Source organism: Miniopterus natalensis, chromosome 12 (assembly GCF_054644295.1).
Source record: "Miniopterus natalensis isolate mMinNat1 chromosome 12, mMinNat1.hap1, whole genome shotgun sequence".
Taxonomy (NCBI): domain Eukaryota; kingdom Metazoa; phylum Chordata; class Mammalia; order Chiroptera; family Miniopteridae; genus Miniopterus; species Miniopterus natalensis.
The window spans coordinates 26,814,637-26,836,329 of NC_142092.1; the positions used below are offsets into that span (position 1 = coordinate 26,814,637).

Here is a 21,693-nt window from a genome sequence, read left to right on the forward strand (position 1 = left end):
TTTGTGATGTAAAAAATCTGGGATCCACTTCTATAAAGCCAGTGCAAATCCCCCTCTATGTTGTGACTCTCATTTTGTTGAAATGATGAAGACAGAGAGAGATCAAAGGGGAAGGGAGATACAGAGATCGCTGTACCACTCCATGGCTGACATTCCCAACTCTGAATAATCTAAGGCTTTGAAATGCATCATGGAAAAGATGGATATCCAGTCACATGCAAACAGAAGGCTAAATTATTTTGGATACTTTTGTCACTTTGACTATAATGAGGTTATTGAAAGAATTGTATCAGAGAGTCAACAATCTCAATAGGTAACTGGAAACACCAAATCAGTGGGTATACTTTTATTAGAATACAATAATATATACTAATTAAGTATTATATGGCACAAGAACATATTAATATGTATCCCAAATAGACACACATATATGCAGCTGTATAGCTGTTAGGTGCTAGACTGTGCTAGTTGTAATTTATTTTCCACTCAGAAACTTATGAAAGACACATTGCTAAAGACATATTCCTGTTTTATAGATGACAATACTGAGGCTCAAAGTTAAGTAAGCTTCCAAAAGTAATGCATAATGCATTTATTATATAGAGGAGCCCAGACTCTAAAGAGGGTTTTCAGGCAACTTTCCCAATTCTCTTTCTATTGCAGCATGCTATAGGTCATGGTATCCTGGTTTATTTAATATCTATTAAACTTTGGTCCATCTGTTATGTAGATATTATCCTTAAAGCATTTGAATTTTTCTAGCTCTTACATAACTTTGCCAGTCATTCATTAAAGACAGAATCACAGCATTTTAGGTCTGGCAAAGAGCTTAGGGATCAATTACTATTAGTTTCACTCTTACCATCACAGTAATATTTTCCACCTCCGCCAACCCCACCAATATAGCTGACCACAGTAGCTGCCAGAGCTTGAGCTTGTAGGACTGAAGGATTCCAAAGCCCAAACAAGTGAAAACAAGTTATCTATTCATGTGGAGTCCTATATTTTTTCCTCCCGCATTTAATGGGCCATTAAGTCTGCAAGATACAAGAGAGTGTACCATGATATCAATGCTCACAAGAGATGAAAAAGACTCACACTCCTTCAGCTCACCCACATGAGGAGCGTCTGTGCTGTCTGGCAGTCAGCTCAAGTAGCAAAATGCTTTCTTTAAACTGCAGTTTATTTTCTCCTTTTATCAGTTAACTTCCCAAATAGTTATGAATTTGCATCCCTCCCTCCTTTTGATCCAAGGGAGGGGTGGTGAATGTAACTCAAGATACTTGGTCATACAGGCCTTATAATAATATTTTATTAGTAAGTAATGACCAGTCAGTTCTTCCAAATATCTCTTTCTAATAATTTACATACCTTTAAGGCCTTTACTTGTTTAAATTTAGTTTATATAAGGGTGTAATTTGTACAGATGAATATTAATTGCTCTTTATCTATTTGCTTTGGTAAACTTCAATCTGATGATAATTAGGTTTATGAATGACCAAAAAAAAAAAAAAAAAAAGATACATTCCATTTTAGCTAGTTATTTTCGCTTTGAATGGTGTTTTCTGATTATTGTAACAGAATATTTCAATAATGAATAATAATTGGCCACATTATTGTTGCTGAAATTTTAATAGATTATAAGCCACCTTTATAATAATAATTCAATCAGACTATCAATTCAGATTAAAACTATTTAGCCAATAGCAAGAAAATACATGTGGTATATTTATCACAAATATTATGAAGAAAAAAGTGAAATACAAATATGTAAATAAATTTAGAAACTAAAGCCTTAGAACAAAAGAACTAATATACCTCTTTTTATCACATACAAATATGTGGTAAAAAATCTTTACAATTATTGAATTTATCACTTTGAGGACTAAATATAAGATTTTTTATTAATAGAAGATTACCAAATGATTGTAATAAGACAATTTGTGTAATAAACTTTTTTTTTTGTAATAAACTTTTTAATATACACTAGCAATGATTCTAGCAATTTGTAAAAAGAAATTGGTATTCTGTAATTTTTGGTCTTGATGCACAAATGATACCAAAATGAGCCTTTCTGTTTATTTTCTAATTTCCAAAGTAATATATAAATGTGAATTAGATACTTTAGAGGTCAGCTTTGAAACATTCCACGCCTGCAAATCAGAAAATTTATTTATCATTTTGTAGATTACAGAAGATAAAAGCTTTCTATCATTTTAAGTGGAAAAACAGTTGTGATGAAAAATAGCCTTGATAGGATTGCTTGAAAATACAATATCTTTGTAAGATTGAGAAGCTATAAGAAGGCATATAACTGTCAAATGTAAGTGAATCTTAGCAGCATTCATTGTTTCCCTGATAATATATTAATCTTGGAAAAATTTGGAAGGAAAATGTTATTTCAAAAATATTGCTTTTAACAGAAACATAGATTATTTTATATTCCAAAGGAAGAGATATATTCAGATATTCTTGTGACACTTTTGCATATCTTATATCAATTTTGCTATTGGAGTAAACACACTATTTTACTCCTGTGTGCTATTATTTATTCTGAAAATCATTGAGAAGATTCTTGATTTCTAGAAAGATTGGCAGAAATAAGTGTTTTTTTATACCTTCATTTTGTTTTTAATCAAAACACCTTTGAATCACTGAAGTACATTTGAATTGGCAGATCAGGCCCTCCCGATTTTATTTCTTTTCCATTCCTTTTTTCTTTTCTTTATTAATGATACTCTGTTAATCAGTACAATGTTGGAGAGTATACGACACCCAACTAATTTGGCCTGGCTTATGTTTGTTGAGTACTTTTGAAAGTTCTCACAGTTGGAATTTGCCGGTGCCATCCTGTGATGTTATTTAAAACATTCCTCTCTAAACTGTCACTTAACCGTAGAAGAATGATCCAGTTGGTTATAATTTTCAGCCAGATTGACTTGTAGATGGGGTATATTTCCATCAGGTGGCATATGGTCTCTACTTTTAAAGCAATGCTTTTTGAGTGTTCTATAGGTAGTTGTTCTTTATTAATTATATATTCATCATCTTTGCTTAGCTTTTGTCTTATAGGTATGAATTTATCCGTATGTTGCAGGATTCCTAGATAAATGGTGTCCTCTTTTGTGTAGAGCAAAGTGTTAGTGTTTATGTGTGTGGAGGTGAGGGGGGAGCAAAGGGAGAAAAGAAGAGGGAGAGAGAATGAGGCATGTTTGCATTATCTTTTGATTTATTTTTTTAAATCAGTCCATTTTCCCCTTTGGTTTCCTTCCCCCTTTAACATTCACTGGCCAAAAGGTATCTTTTCCTTTTACATACCTGACCCTCCCATACACTTTGAAGACGACCTCTTTAAGTTGTGCATGCTATAATTCTCCTTTTCCTCCCGTCAGAATTCTCATTTACCAGAAACCTCGTGTTTTGGGCAGGAGAGGCAGAGTGAAGTGGTAGTATTTTTATGCAGGGTGACTTTCTCTTTCTGGCATTGGTTTTAGAGCGATTTTAGACTTTGGATCACCTCTTCTTTGCCAGCAGTTTTGATCGTCACAGAATCTTCTGGCAGGAGTGTGAAAGTTCCTAGAAGTTAGCGCTCTTTTGTTTTGTTTTTTATACATACAGTTGTTTTAAAGTTGGGAACTCTTCTAGTTGTGATAAGAGGCTTTTGTTTTGTTTTTGTTTTCTAGTTTTATTCTTTTTATTGTTCTGTAATATTATTTTGGAGGATATATAGGGAGATGTGAACCTGAGCAGCCACCAGGGTTGCCAAATAATGCCTTTACCATTCCCCCGTGAACAGTGATGCTGTTTAGAAGATATCCTTGAGTTATCTAATTCGAAACATAAAAGGTTCTTTTTTTTGCATTCTAACTTTGCTAGGACATTTTAAGGATGAAATATTGGAGTACGTAAAATGCTTTTATGGCATATTTTGAAATAATAGCCTGCCTTTTATTATTTAATCTGTTCATGTGATAAATGGTATTTGTAGTTCCTTAATACAAAAGAACCCTTGCAATAAGGTGATAAATTAAACTTGGCCATGATATCTTATCATTTTTGTTTATTGTTGGATGCGATTGAGTAATATTTTGTTTGGAATGCTTGCATCAATGATTATAAGTAAAATTGGATATAATTTTCTCTCCTAATGCTGTTCTTTTTTTATATATTAAGGTTATATTAATTTCACAGAATGAGTTGTCTCTCTGTTTTCAGTATCTGGAAAAAAATCTGTTCATGTTGATAGAACTCACCAATACAATCGTTTTTGACCTGCTTATCTGCATTGTTTTCTTTTCCATTTATTCTTAAACAAATTTTATAAGTTATATTATTTAAGTCTTTTTCTATTCAACCTACATTTTCAAATTACTAAAATAAATTTTGTAGCTTCATTTTTTTTTAATTTTCATTTTAATCTATCTCTTTTTGTGTCCTTCAAAAAGTCACTATTATTGAGTGTTTGTTCATTCTCTTTTTAATCCTAATAAGACATTTTGTAATTTTCTCCTGCTTTTTATTTGTAAAGAAATAACTTTTAGCCTGGCTGGGCGTGGCTCAGCAGTTGAGCATTGACATAGGATCCAGGTGATCTGGGTTCGATTCCCTGTCAGGGCACATGCCTGGGTTGCGGGCTTGATCAATGACTCTCTCATCATTGATGTTTCTATCTCTCTCTCTCTCCCTCTCCCTTCTGCTCTCTGAAATCAATAAAGATATATTAAAAAAAAAAAAAAAGAAAGAACTTTTACTTTTTTTTATTTTTTCAGTGTTATCATTGTTTTCTATCAGATTGTTTTTGCGGGGACTATCCTGATGTTCCTTCTCCACATTGCTGAATTGGGCATTAACTAATTAATGTTGAGTCATTTTTTCCCCATTATAAGCACTTATTGCTATACTTTACTGTGAGAATTCTTCTTTTACCACATTGTACAGTTTTTGATTCTAAGAAATTTAATATTCAATTCAAATATCTTCAAATGGGTTCTTAAGGACTCATGGGAAATCTTAAAGTGGTTATTTTCAAAATACAGAGAGATTTTCTATTTGTTTATTTTTCATAGTTGACTTTTAAGTGTGACATAATTTGGTTGTCAAAAATCTCTTAAATTTTTTTAGATCTTTTATGGAATAGAGTATGTCAGCTTTTATAAATGCTGAATATGAGGGTTTTTTTTCTAGTTTTGTATACAGGATTCTACATAGTCCATATGTCCCAAAATAAAGCTTGGTATTGTGTTTTTCAAATCTTCTACAGCTTAACTATATTTTAAGTATTTTTATTGATTTTTTTAGACAGAGAGGAAGGAAGAGGGAGAGAGAGAAACATCAATATGAGATCCCAACATTGATCAGCTGCCTCCTGCATGCCAACCTTTTGATGTAGGGGATGACCCCCAACCAACTGAGCCACACTGGCCAGGGCTATAGCGTAACTATTCTTATGTCTCTTTGACCAACTAATAAGTGAAAGAAGTGGGTTCATATTTCTCACTATTATGGTAAGTTTGCCAATCCTCACACTACCCTAGCCATCAGTGATATAAAGCGTATTGTTTTATTATATAGGCAATGAAGTCTTTTTATTTTATGCATTCATATTTGGAATTGCTGTACCCTCTTAGTAAATTTAACATTATATTATAATGATATTTTCTGTATTGAAAAGTCATTTAGTCTTAAAGTTTATTTTGTCTAATATCAATGTAGTTATTTTAGCATTTTTAGGTCTATATTTGACTGGCTTATGTTTTGATATCCCTTAGTCTCAGTCTTTCTCTCAAATATCGTATCTATTTTGTCTAGGGGTTCATATTTGATTAATCTTTCCTTGTGGACTACCTAAGGGGTATTCTCTTTTACTGGTAGAAATAATTTCTCCAGAAATGATTTGTGTTTGTTTCTTCCAGGAATAACATAGATCCCTTTAGTCTGTTGAAGAGTCTTGAGCTTAACCTGCAAGTCTTAGATTTCCCTTCACATACAAACTAAATTCCCTTCCACATACTCCTAGTAACACTGATACCACAATTTATCCTCAAAATAGCCCTCTCTTTTGTGTTTGTGTACTATCACTGCTGGCAGCTCTGATTTCCCTTCATGAATATGGAGGTTTGTTTTTTATAGCATTGGCAATTTGGCAACATCCTGTAAACCTAGCAATGCAGCAGTATAGATTATATGCAGTTTTTAATCGTACCCAGTGGAAGGAACCCTTAGAGTTTCTAGTATGCCACTCTCCTCAAAACAGAATTTCTATCTGGTGATAAGTTTAAGTCAACGTTCATTAACTATTCTTTTATATATATCTTTTTATTGATATCAGAGAGAGGAAGGGAGAGAGATAGGAACATCAATGATGAGAGAGTCACTGATCAGCTGCCTCCTGCACGCCCCCGACTGGGGTGGAGCCCGCAGCCCGGGTCTATGCCCTGACTGGGAATCTAACTGCGATCTCCTGGATCCTAGGTCAATGCTCAATGGCTGAGCCACGCCCAGCCGGGCTCATTAACCATTCTTGAATAATATCTCTGAACAAAGCAACTTAGTAGGCTATAAGTATATCTTGGCAGGTGAGACAGACATGATCTTCTCTTCCTGCAGCTTACAGTGTAATGGAGAATTATGGAAATTAGCACGTCAACAAATAAATACAGGACCAAATAGATTATTAAGTGTTTAAATGCGTAAAGATTATGAGCAGGAAGCTAACAGTGTATGGCGAAAAGGATAATGCTTGACAATTCTGCAGAAATGCATCTAAAATGTATACCTGTTTTTCAATCTTTTGAAGGAGTATTGGATTCACTATTTTTAACATACCTCTGCAGTGCTGAGAGTTTGTACATAGCTACATATCACCATTCCATTTTTTATATTATTATCATCACTAAGTATGTCTGTCTTTTCAGTGGTTAACAAGGATTTTATTACCTGTTTACACTGCCTAGAACCAATGTCAGTAAATATTTTATATTGCATAAATGCATATATTTTACTATCTATCTAAGTGTCCTTAGCACATTTAGAATCTTTTCCCATCTTTAGGCATTCGAGTTATGCAGATTGAGGTTATAGTTCTAGACTATATTTATTAGCTCTTTAATCTTAGGTTGCTAAGTGTGTTGTATTCCCTGTTTTCTCATTAGTGAAACTGGATGAATAATAAATTTCAGGATTTCTATAAAGAAAAAATTGAGAGAATAAATTTTAACATGTATTTTCAATCCCATTCCTTCTGTGAGGTTGCTAAATATAATGGCCCACATCATGAACTCTAGGAATAAATTGGTTAGGAATTCCATCTTTGTCGTTTATTAGCTGTGTGATATCACTTAAGTTATTTAACTTCTCTGTAATTCTGTTCCTCACAAGTAAAATTAGAATAGCCACAGTGTATTCTTATAGAATTGTTTTGAGTATTAAATGAGTTAATATTTAACTAAGTACTTAAAATATCAGCAGACACACAATAAGTGATATCTAAATGTAGAGAATATCATTATAGGAATCCACCTATGTGAGTAATTTTTAAAAATATTTTGCTTTTTGTAAATCATCTATCAATATTTTCCAGTTTATTAAAAATAGTCTTTAATCTGAATAATGGAATTTACTAAGAATTCTGCTTATTTAGATTTGTTACAGTTTTTCTCAGAAAATTCCACTGTGGTTATAATTTGGAATCACATAGAATAATATCTGTTTTCTATTATTTACATATTGAAAAAAGTAATATTTTTCTTGCTTTATCTTGTAACCCTGTTAATAACAGCATTTCCTCCCCCGTGCTGATCAGTTCATGTGATTCATTTTTCACAGCAGTTACACAGGCTATAAAGGTTGTCCCCCATCTCAAATGTGTCCCTGACAAGTCCTGATGGTTTAATGTTCTGTGGCAATTTTTATTGTTCCCATCAAATCTCATAAAAACTCCCTAATCATAGTCTCCTTTGGTTTGGATGGTTCATGCAGGCATATTTGTAGTAACTGTGAGCCTCCCTTCTCAGCAACTCTGGTCTTGTTGCTTTTAGTTCTTCCACATTAAACACACTTTTATGATGTCTTATATTCATTTTTAGTTCAATGCAAATTATTTCCAATTCTCTGTCAAATATTACTCTAATTTACTGTCAGACTATTAGAGGTTTTAGTTCTATCTAATGAAATGTTGAAAATAAGCTAAAACAAATGAAAGGATCAGTAGAATATTTATAAAGGGCAATGATGAATGAATTAACAAAACTGCAGTTGATAATGTCATTGGATTACAAGTGCATCTTAATGGATACATGACTATAATCATATATATATTCAGAATTTAAATTGTTGATGATGACTTTAATATTCATACACGTGATCTTCAAAATTCTTATCGTAAAGATGATTTGTTTCACCATTTTAGATGGACAGTTTTGAGTTATAAAAATGATAGGGAAAAATACTGAGGTTAATTGAAATTGGCCAAGTTTCCATGAAAGTTTTGATTTTAACTCTTACAAACATAATGAAACACTATAGATTTTTAAATGTTCAGCTAATGCACAGTTTATTTTCAAATAGCTCGATAAATTTGATATTTGACAAATTTAAAAACTCTCCACTTTCAGTATTTCAAATACATATTAGAATTACCTCTATTTTGAAAATTAGTTTAAAATGACACCTAAAAAAATAGTGTTCATTCTTTCTAAAACATTCACATATGGCTTTAAGAACTCTGATGCAGCACTTTGATCTTTCAACTCTTCCTTGTATACTACCAGTTCCTTAATGTTAGGAAGTAGAATGCCTGTGTTTGGTCCAGAACTGATTGCATACCAATCAGGAGCAGTGGATATTATCAGTTGTACTAATGGAATCTCCATTTATTGTGTTCCTTGTCCATCTCAGAAGCTGTGGAAATTAAAATTACCCCTTGTTGCCATTGTTGAAAACAGGACCAGAGAATAAATCTGCTACTAACTTACCACTTTACTATTATTTTGTGTTACAGCAGCTCATCAGGATTTACTTTAAAAGAAATATGTGAATCAAAATATCATTCAATACTTACTTTTAAGATTGTTCCCCAAAAAGGTATTGCCCCCCAGAATAGATATTTGCAAGGTGGGAGATGCAGAAGAAAGTGTAGGCAGTTTATAGGAACTGTTATTGACATTGTTGTCCTGGATTTATAAAATCCTTTAAATCTAAGAGGAAAAGAAAATCAGTTAGCTGAACTAATTTAAGAGCTTAAAAAATAATAAGTAAATAGGTACAAATACCTTTAGAGTATTAACAACTGCTGGGGGCAAGTTTATGGCTTAAATGATTAGTACAACTGAATTCCTCTTTATGCTGAATGAACAAATCTATTAAGAACAAAGAAGATAAGAGTTAGCTTATAATTTCAGAGAGGGGAAAAAAAGCCAATCAAAACTTAATTGGATCCATTTAGAAGAAAAAGACAAACGATGTACTAAAAAGGCAATAGTAATTAAGAAGGCATTTAAGGATTAATACAATATTCTGTAATATTGTATGTCTCAGGGTAACCAAATCAGACCTAATTTAGACTTTGAATATTGCAATTAGCAAAAATTTCCACCAATAAGCAAAATCCTTTGAAACTGGTTTTGTTTTGTTTTGTTTTTTAATTTCTGGAGAAGAAATGTGAAGTCTTGCTGAAGGCCATTCAGGAGATAAATTGTTGGGTCCAGATGGCTATTCAGTAGTGTTGTGTAAGGAAAAAAATGACACTGGAATTCATTTCCTTTTATCAGTCTTCTAATCACCTCTTGTTTTAAGAGCTTCTTGTGCTTTCCACGAGTGAGACCTGGGGGCTTATTATTCAGAAGCTAAATGGGAATCATTTTGTTTTAGCTTTAACAGAGCAAACTATTATTTGAGTTTGAGGATCTATGATTCTCCTTCTGATTTTGAACTGGAAAATGACCAACGGTCAGCTCATTTCACAAGAAATTTGTGTCACCTCTGGTTGTTCTAATAATCTACATAGGCCATAAATCCTTATATAGAAATAATTGCAAGTGTTTCATTTCTAAGGGAATGTTTTACAAAGTGGGTCCCCCAGACTGCTTGCAGCAAAGTCATGTGGGATGCTTGACAAAATGCAGATTACCACTTCACCCTCCAACTCCACTGACCTCTGAGTAACCATTTCTGGCTGACGTACTGGAAATCTACATTGTTAAACTGAGTTTATTGGGGTTATGTTGGTTAATAAAATTATATAGGTTTAAGGTGTACAATTCTATAATACATCATCTGTGTGTTGTATTGTGTGTTCACCACCCTATGGCACGTCTCTTTCTATAAATCTACATTTTGATAGGCACCACAAATGATTCAGAGACATACTAATCTCTGACAACCAGCTCTCTGGGCACTTGCCAGGATTTTCCAGCTATCCCAACTGGCTGATTGTCGAGTTATTGCTTCTAGATGATTGGCCTTTGCAGTCAGCGCTTGTGCCACAGTGACAATTTATATACTTTTTGATATTAAATGAAAATAATCTATTTTGTCTGTTAACTAAAAATGTTCCACTCTGATGTGGTTTAGTAACTATTCTGTTTAGTAACTAGTAAATAATTTAGTAACTATTGTGAAAGTATACAGCTCAAACAACAGGTTGAATAGAAATACTAATGAATACTGTATATTTATGCCTTATTTGTAAGTCCATTGACCATTTATGGTTAAATAACCCATTTTAAGGCTTTTATCCATTACTGGAAAGTTGACTATTCATCTTTTTGAGTCAGAATACCATTTTGTATGGCTGTCACTTTCTGAATAAGTCTTCCTCCCTTGCCCCTTCCACCTCTCTCTCTCACCCACCTTTGCTCCCTCCCTTCCTCCGCCCACCACTGTGCCCTATTCTTTCCTCTTGCTTATTATAAACAAATACACACAAGGAGAGAAGAACCACACTGTTTCATTATTCACACATGTATAAGAATTTGAGCATGAAAGCTGAGAATCAAATATAAAATGCTTTAATTAATTGAAATAAATTCAATTTTAAAATACAATTTTCTGTACAAAGACTGACAGGGAAAACTTTTTTTTTCTTTTTTTTCTTTTGCTTACACAGCTTGAATATGCTCTAGTTTCAGGAATCTAAAGGTTACTAGTTCAGAAAAACTTTGTGGGATAGACGATTTCTCATTAACATACAACAAAGGTTGGAAGTACTCGTTCACTGATTTTTAATCGGTTTATGCCATGGACTGCAAGGCTCCTTCAAAAGGAGACTCTGCTTGACTAATAATACATTAGCAGTAACCCAGTGATCTGTCCATGCATTAAGGATACAATTTACTTTTCTACTGATCAGTTCTTTCCCTAGTAAAACGAATTGTCTAGCTTTTGATGGAACTAACAAAAGAGCTTCGTGGATGAAATTGACAGACCTTATAGGGTTCAATTTAGTTTGAATGCTTAAATTAGAAACCCTTGTATTAGGATTAAAATGGAAAAAGAGCTGATCTAATTGCATGTCCGAGCATATATGCCAAATTCGGTTTCTTATGAGCTTTGAATTCCAGCGTAGTTCATAAGTGTAGTTAATATATGAGAAGAGATGCAATTCTTAAAGGCTAAAGGTATATAAAAAGTAGATTCTTCTTTATGCTCTAGAAAAAGATTCTTATATTTCTGTATAAATAATTATGCTTCAATTGCTATTATCAAGCTCATAGATGGTTATCACTGACAATAAAACTTTTTGAATATATTAATGTTTAGGGCTTACATCTTTTAAATTACTTTAATTTTAATTTTAAACACAGGCTGTGTAGGGGGCTCTTTACGCATAATTCATAGCTTTTCTTCTCCTTAGATTCACAGCTTGCCTTTTCTTTGTGTGTGTGCGTGTGTGTATGTGTGTATAAATGTTTCTATGCATATACATAGATATAGTTTACTTAAATTATTAGTTAACATAATCTAAAGTAATGTAATTAAAAGTACTCTTTTGCCCTGGTCAGGTGGCTCAATTGGTTGCAGCGTCCTCCCATAAACCAAAGGGTTATGGGTTAAATTCCCAGTCTGGGTTTCAGGTTTGATCCCGGATAGGGGCCCATAAGGGAGGCAACAGATCAATATTTCTCTGTCACATTGATTCATTCTCTTTCTCTCTCTCTCTCTCTCTCTCTCTCTCTCTCTCTCTCTCTCTCACACACACACACACACACACACACATACACAGAAACACAAACATCAATGAACGTATTCTAGGGTGAGGATTTTAAGAAAACAGTTCTTTTTCACTGATATGCACAATACAGTATTTGTAAAGGATGGATTTCTGTGAGAAAGTTTCTAAGGCATTATATTTAAAATTACCCAACCCCAGCTACCACACTAGTAACAAAATGGATTAATTTTGCACTTTAAACTTTGCTTTTCACATCTAAAGTATGAATTCAGTCTGCTGCTACAGCTGTTAATCAAAACCATTAGAAGAGAATGATAAGTATCTATCTGCCTATCCACAGTTCTGTGAAACATTTATTATTATGTCACTCTAACCAGTGGAAAAAATCATATTCAGTCTTAGTGATCATTGGATGTGAAAGAAGAAAAAGAAAGAGAGATACAGTATATGTAATGCTCATGATTTTACTTAGGCAAACAGGTTGGATGGTGACATTATTAATATGGGCAAGATTGGAGTAGGAGCTTGTTAGGGTTGGGGGTGTCATAGTGTTTGGCTTATGTGGAGACAGATAAATAACTTAAGCTCATACCTACTTCTACCAATTTGGCTTGAATTTGTATTTAAAATTATCTTATTGAGATGATGTCACTTTTCTGCTTACATCAAGTTATAAATATTTTTACTAAGTATTTAGTATGAAATTGTTTATTACTGTACCTAATAATTACATACACAATTATTTATAATGGTCATATTTTTTCTATTTATTATTCAGCATGATTATCTATCCTGTTCTATATAAGTATTTCCTTTGCATGACATTGCTGAGTTTTGCACAGAGATGGAAAGAGAGAAGTGGATTAATGATATCAACCCATTTCAACATTTAATTTCATTTCTGAGCTTTTAATTATCATAAAATCATTAGTTATAATATCTATATGCATATGAAAATGTGTTAGCTTACATTTTTAAATATCAAATATTACTATGTACAAATCTCCAAATGAGATAGGTATTGCAGTAGGTGTGTAAATACAAAACCATGTTTCAATAAACTCGTAAGTAAAGGGAAAAAAGTAAATCTGGTTGTTGCCTTGGTCAAACCAGATGAGATTTTTTGATCACTATGGTCAGAACTTCAGTGGAAATAAACAGAACTAAAAATCTTTACTCTGGAGCACTCTACAAACTGGACTAGATAAAACATGTACACAACAAATTAGGTAGATTAAGTTGAGCATTATGCAAAAGACACTAAATCCAAGTGGAATTAAATGCCTTGGAGCAATCCATCATATGTGGATTAATTTATATATTTTTAAAATGGACAAATCTTCAGTAGATATATGTAGTCTAGTCATTTTTAGACATTTTATTTTGTCTTTCAGAACTCTTACTTTGTACGGTGCATATTATCTTTACGTAAAGGATCTACTTATGTGGTGACTGAAAATGTATTTTTAGCCTTTCATGCTTATATTATTCAGGTATTTTAACAGAGGAAGAAAACACTATTGCTCTATACGGAATGCAATAATCAGGTATATCATAGCAGACTCGGCTCTCATATTCTTGTTGATTGTTTTCACCATACGTTATTGCTTATTTAGAGCGCAGAATGTTTTAAGACGCCTATTGCTGATGTAGCAGCAGTGTTGCAAATAAAATGATCATGATCACATTCCTTGGGGAAATGCAATTGCAGTTTTCCAATTTAACTACCTAAGGTATATATTCAAATGATTTTCTTTTTCTACTACATATAAATTAAGCCATGCCTCCCCTCCAGTCTATACCCACCAATGACTTACAATATGACTTAAATTCCAAAGCCGTATGTTCTTTTGCCCAGGTACTTGGGTAATCCAGTTGTGAATTACATGACATTTTTTGAAGGTCAAAAATATTGTTAGCCCATAACAATTAGGCCAAACAAATGAAAGGCAAATATTCATCAATGAATTTAAGATGAAATATTTTTAAAGATAAGCATTTGGGACCAGATTCTTTCATTGCCTGGCCTTGGCTGTTCTAATTTGGTTGGATAGATTGTTTCCTCTAAATAATGCTGAAGTAACCATCATTAAATGAAAAGATGGTTGCACCCGTAACATATAGAGGAATTGTGATCTTGTCAAAAAGTATTGCTGGAATGCCTCTAGAAGCAAATTGTTTGGTAAGGTTCAAAATGAAATTAAGCATGAAAGTCAAATGGTTCCACTTGCCTGGATTCAATATGTAAGGGCAGTCAGGTCCCAGCCTCTCTTTAGGTCAGGGAGAAATGTCCAACTGTATTATATTGCAACTGTATTATAATTAAGTGCTTTATGGAGGGTTTGTGGCTTCACCTTACTCTGAAGCACATTGTGTCAACCACTGTCAAAGGGAAATGATAGCCCACTGGTTTGTTGCAGTGGAAACCTATGGTCCCAGCTCAATGTTTGCTCTATATGTCTTTCATGGTGTATTATTGGAAGAAAAACTTCTTCCAATAAAAAGCCAAGGGTAAAGTTATAAGCATCACACAACCTTGGTTATTTATTTTCTAGAGAGCAAAATTTGAAATAGTAGATAATTTATCCCAATTTTTATTATAATGTTGTTTTATTTCATTTCTTTGACATAATATAGCCAGAAGATTAGATGTTTTGGTCATTTACTTAGTCAAATTGTTTCTCCAGCACCTATTATACATCAGGTACCTTGCTAGGTGTTTAGGGTTCAATGTTATTAACTCTACAATAGAGTTGTCATATATGAGTGCACACTGGACACCAGACACAGAGCTACATTCTTGGCATAATTTTCTCCTTTAGTTGTTTATGTTATTTTATTTTTTAAATAGATTTAATTATTTTAGAGAATATTTAGGTTTACAGCCAAATTGAGGGGAGAGTACAAAGGGTTCCATATACTCTCTGCTCCTACACAGCCTTCCTTACTCATAAGTTCCTTCACCAGAGTGGTACATTTATTACAGTCGATAAGCCTACATTGACATCATTACCAACCAAAGTCCATAGTTTATATTAAGAGTTGTACCTTCTCAGGGGTTTTGACAAATATATAATGATATGTATCCACCATTAGTGTTACAAAGATAGTTTCACTGCCCTAAAAATCCTCTATGCTCCACCTATTCATTCTCTCTCCCCACTAATCCCTGGCAACCACTGATTTGTTAACTATCACTATAGCTTTGTCTTTTCAAAAATATCATATAGTTGGAATAAGAAGTAGCATTTCACATTGTCTTCTTTCACTTATTGCATTTAAGTATTTAAGACAGCTCTAGATCTTTCCATGGCTTGGTAGCTTTTTAAATTTTTATTTATTTATTTTTTAGTGTTGAATGACATGTTATTGTATGAATGTACCACAGTATATTCAGTCACCTAGTGAATGATATTTTATTTGTAAGTTTTGGCAAATATGAATAAAGCTGCTTTAAACTGCTCTGTGCAGGTTTTTATGGGGACATAAGTTTTCAGATCATTTGGGTAAATACCCAGGAATCAGTTACTGGATCATGTGATAATAATGTGTTTAGTTTTTTAAGCGACGGCCAAACTCTCTTCCAAAGTGGCTGTAACATTTGCATGCCCACCAACAATGAATGAGAACTCCTGTATATATTCTTTGGTGGGGTTCCTGTTCATGAGTTTACCTATTTTTTAATTGGGTTGTTCATTTTCTTATGGTTGGATTTTAACAGTTCTTTGTATATTTTGGATAATAGTCTGTTATCAGATGCGCCTTTTGCAAATATTTTTCTCCCTGTCTGTGGCTTGTCTTATTCTCTCAATCATATAGTTTTTATAACAATGTGGTGAAGCAGGTGTTATGATCTCCATTTAAAGATAAGGAAAGTTAGAGAGGTTTAGAATAACTACAATCCCTATTTCAGAGGGCCCTAAGCAAACATTTCAGGTAACTAAAATATGCATGTAGGCTTCAGTTTTAAATAGTTAGCTATTTGTGATAAAGGGTCATCTTTATTATTATTATTTTTTAAATACATTTAAAAATATATCTTTATTGATATCAGAGAGAGGAAAGGAGGGGGAGAGAGAGAAACATCAATGATGAGAGAGTCATTGATCGAGCCCGCAACCCGGGCATGTGCCCTGACCGGGAATTGAACCCCGATCGCCTGGATCCCAGGTCGACGCTCAACTGCTGAGCCACGCCCGGCCGGGCTAAAGGGTCATCTTTAAATATATTGCGCACATACCCTCCATATAAAGCAAACTGTATGAAATTATTTAAGGATTTTTTAAAAGTCATTGCTATGACCAATTTCTATCTTAGGCTTTATTATAGGGATGTTTTCAGTGTTTGTTAAAGAGAGTAAGTCATTTATTATATACTTAGCAAGCCAGCCTTGTGTGTAAATGTGCATGCTACATATTTGTGTGTGTGTGTGTGATCTCAGCTGACAATGTCTTGCTGTTGAGGTTATGCCTGGTTTTAACTAGCGTCATAATCGGATTATTTTAACCTGCTGAGGATGAAAAAAATTGGACAATTTAACTTGAGGATGGAAAACTTTGCTATGAATAATGTTTATTATCTTTAATGAATGAACTTCACAATTTATTTGGAATGCTCAGGTGGGTTTTTGATTAATTCTGTGTTCTTAATAGTATTTATAATAGATAAGTAATTACCAGTTAAATATGGCATTGTTAGAAATTGCTTATGCTTAATATATGTGTGTATGTGCCTGTGTGTGTATATATATAATTTATTTGCATGTATATACTTAACCATATCTGTATAGATATAATTTACATATTTACCATATTAATACCATTACTTAACTCAAGAATTAAACAATTTTGAAGATATTAAACATGTTATTACTTATGAAATTATACATGCCACATCTTAGTATTTTTATAAATTCTCAGTCTTAGTGAAGATATTAATAGTAAGGGACAATAGGGTTATTAAAAATCTTTCAGTGCTATTACCTGCCTAGTTACATGATATCACTAAGAAGCATTATAATGTAGCCTTGGGTTGGATAAAAAGTGCATTCCTTTGTAAGAGTGAATTATCAGAACCTAGTCCATTATTTTCAGCTGAAGTCTTTGATCTAAGACAGTGGCCTTATAAGATTTCAATTTTGTAATCCTAAACTCCCTTTCATCATGTTCTAAGTGAGGTCTGTAATATCTTAGCTGCATCAAAGCAAAAATTAAAAGTTCATATATAATAAAAATTACCAAAATCATCATTTAAATAAGTCTTCTATTGAAACTAATAATAGATTTCAAGACTTTTGTAAAGGAGTTAGAAGAGAAGCGTAATTTGTCTTTATCACTTCAGATACCATGTGTCCCTAGTTAATAGTCCATTAGCTGTGCTGTCAACTTCTGAAAAACTATCCCAGTTGTACCATGTTGGGTTGGCATTGTGCAGAAATTAATAGCCATATTGGTCTAGAAATGTTCAACATATTTTTTTTCCATTTGTACAGGGATAATGCACTGTATTAAATATATAAGGTCTTAACCTACATGAGTTTGGTAACAGAAACTAATGAAGTATTCTCTAAATTAAAAAAATCAAAGACACATAAGTTGTAGAATGAAATGCAAACTATTTAACTTTTAAGCTAAAGCCTTCATCTTAAATCTGGAATGTTATACTTTGACAGTAATACCGATAGGATAATCATGTAAGTACATTTGTAATTTTGTGTTAGCATGTGAATGTAATGCATTACCCTACTTCAAGGTAGTATTCCATTGATGAGTCCAAAATGAATGACTCTAATTATGAGGATTTCAGATATGATGATAATGTGAGAAATGTTTTAGTTCTCTAAGGTCTCTAAGGTTGTGATATTATTTAGTGTCATTAAAACTAGGATGTGTATATATATATTTTTTGCTTTTATTTTCCTCTTTTTATTGAATATAGACTATCAGTTCTTTCTCTTTATGGCTTCTGCTTAAAACTATTTTCCACTCTAAGATTATATAATTAATTTATAACTTTCCTTTCCATACATTTATAGATAAATGAATGCCATTGAACTTCAACAGTTTATAATCACTGCTACCATTAAGATTTTTCTCTATGTTTCTACTTTACAGATATAGTGTGCATTGTTTTTAAAATATGTTTGTGTTGATTTTAGAAAGAGAAAGGGAGAGGGAGAGAAAAATAGAAACACCAATGAGGAGAGAGAATCATTGATCGGCTGCCTCCTACATGCCTGGGATCGAGCCTGCAACCCTGGCATGTGCCCTGTGCAGGAATCAAACCATGATCTCCTGGTTCATGGGTTGATGCTCAGCCACTGAGCCATGCTGGCTGGGCTAGTGCACTTTTTTTTTTTTTTTTTTTTTTTTTACCTCAAACTGAAATATGTTGTGTGAGGAGGAATCTCTGTGTTCTAGAAGTACTTTTGGTGATATAGGGAAATATGCAATATTAGAATTTCCAATGTATTCTGATAATATATAAAATGGATTGGATCATAAGAAGTGAGGAGTCTTCTAGAAATTTATGATATATGGCTATTTGCTATATAGTTATAATTTCATTATTTACAGGCCCTAGCACTTCAGCCTTGGCTTGTTTACTTCCTCTCAAACTGTTGCCCAATTCCCCTGGCTCATGCCTGAGACTTGGGGAAATTCAGACCATATTAACTAGGACTCTCTGCTTGGCAGGTGTCTCCTGTGATATTTGCTTCCTTTATGAACCTATTTTTTTGTTTGTTTGTTTGTTTTTGCTGTTAGTTTTCACTGTTGTTACCCAAACTATGCTTACCCAAACTATAGCTTACAAGCTATCTTGAGCAATACCTCCTGAAGGGATTTCATATTTCTACTTCCCACTTATAGCTTATTTGAGAGTTCAGGCTATTTGTTTAGATAGTTTGAATTTTTGTAAAAAAGTTTAGAAATAAGGAAAAGTACAAAATACAATATAGCAAACATACCTTTAGATCTGGCATTTGGTTTGTATATAAAGGAATATAAAATGGATCTCATTAATCAATTCAAGCAATATTGGATTCATATCCTGACTGGTACTATTAGGCAAGTCTCTGCACTGCCCAAGGGTGCTTAGGTGTAGGTGCTTCCTATATTTTTTGCTGTCTCTAAATATCTATACTTCAATGTTTCACTCAGTAATTACCCTTTAAAGAAATATGTACATAGACTCAAATAACTCAAAAGGAAATTAATTTTTATAATATACACAGATATATATTATATATGTATCTTAATATATATAATAAAAATAAATACATAAGTCAAAATTCTTTCAGAGTCAACATATTGACAATCAGAAAAAAAGCAAAAAACATGTAATTCTCATAACTAGAAGGACAAAAGGAGGCAGGGGGGAAAAAACTTGAAGATGTTAACAATCACCATGTTTAAAAAATATTTGTAAAAATTTATTACAAAATAGGTTTTCTGCTGAAACAAAGGAAGTGATGTGCAGAGGACACAAAATGAATCTCGAAGCCCTGAGAACTGGGTTGTGTGTCAGAGAAGCCTTTCAACTTAGGGTTTCAGGAGCCCTTCATTTGAGCTTCCTGCTTAAATTTCCTTTGGGAAGTGGGAGATAGGATTTAAAATCTAGGGTAAGCCCAAGTTGTGGAGACTAATAGGAAATGTTCTACATAAAGCAAAGACTAAAGGACTGCTCTCACAATGAGGGTAAACAAGAAATGAACCCTTTGCTCAGAGTTCCTGCAAGGAAACTTTCATGTCTTGACCTTGGCATTGGGAGAAAGGGAAGGCATGTCTGCAACTGAGAACTTATGACCACAAGCCAAATTTTAATTTTGGCCCGCATTCCCATATACCTATATGGAAAAATAATTTAAAGTGCTCTCCTGCCCAGCCTGCATAGCTCAGCGGTTGAGTGTCGACCTATGAACCAGGAGGACACGATTCTCCCCTTCAGGGTACATGCCCGAGTTTCGGGCTCAGTCCCCAGTAGGGAGCGTGCAGGAGGTAGCTGATCGATGACTTTCTCTCATCATTGATGCTTCTACCTCTTTTGTCCTCTCTCTGAAATCAATAAAAACATATTTAAAAAAATTTGGAAGCAGAATCAAACACAGTGGATCTCAATAAACAGAAAAATAACACCCACATTCAGACACATAAGTGACTCAGAAGAAAAATAAAGAGATCTAAATAGTAACGAGAGAAAACTAGCAGCTTTCTTTCAAATGACTGATATTATATTAAATGATCTTTCAACACTTTTTAAAAATAGAAATTAGACGACAGTGGATTGGTATCTTATTGGGCTGAACAGAATACACACACACACACACGTGAACACACACAAACATGGAAAATTGTCAGCCTAGAAATCTATGTCCTGATAGGACCCAGTAAAAATTTCTTTTAAGAACAGAGGCAAAATAAACACAAACAAAAATTAAGTTTACTACCAACAGAGCCCCTGTAAATGAAATTCTAAACATGTAATTAGGTAGAATAAATATGACCCCAGATGGAAGAGCTAACATGGAAAGCATCTTGGTAAATAAAGATATTTGTAAATATTGTATCTAAATATAAATAAACGTGAACTATATTCTAAACTAACACAAAACAACAACAGCAGCAGCAGCAATAACAAAGCCTCATTTGTGGAAAAGGAACAACTATAGATAAAAATGCTGTACAAAATGTGCATGTAATTTTATTGAAAGCAATTGGCATTAAAATACTGTGTTTTCTTTATATTTTTCAGGAAAAGGTAAAAATATGAGTTTTAAAATAGCAAAGATTAACATTGAAAGATTAGACATAGAGAATATAGTTCCCAAATATACACTGGGGAAAATGAAAAAAGAAAAATGAAAGAAAATATCAATCATAAGGAGGCAAGAAAGGGGGGAAATCCAGATGGGTGTGATTTTAAAGCTTATACTCTGTAGCACCTCTTGAAGACACCCCAAACCCGAGACTATATTACAGCTTACATTCTTAAGCTAAAACGATTGAAAATGTAATAAGAAATATTTTGATTATTGGATAGTTAATTCAAACAAATAAAAAATATATATGTAAAGCAACCTGATAATTTTTATAAGGCAAAAGTATAAAAATCAATGCCTAGTTAGCCTTTCCATTTTTTTTTTAAAAGAGAGTTTAATATAGATTAGATGTTCTCAAATTTGATGTCATTTTATCTCTAGAACACCTCTTAGAAATAAGTATTATCCCCATTTTACAGATGAGGAAACTGATGTTCAATGAAGTAACTTGCCCAAGTTCTCACGGTAGAAAAGTCAAGATTCAAACCCTTTACAGAAAGCTATATTCATTATTTTCATTACTCCACGGCTGTAATACAAGATAGAGAAGGTTAACTGACTTGTAAATCTTTATTCAGATAAAATAATTTGAAAATGATAATTCTGTATCTCTTCTGCGAGTAGAAAAACCTAAGCGTAGAGGCCAAGACTGTGCTGGCACCGTGAATGAGCATAGTGGATATTTGATTTCTGCCATATTAAATCA

General features: G+C 33.2%; 1 long non-coding RNA gene across 1 annotated transcript in view; it reads left to right on the forward strand.

Annotated features, from left to right (window-relative positions):
* Positions 1–21,693, forward strand: part of LOC107545512 (uncharacterized) — a 475,896-nt gene that overhangs the window by 248,887 nt on the left and 205,316 nt on the right. The gene's annotated exons all lie outside the window — the stretch shown is intronic.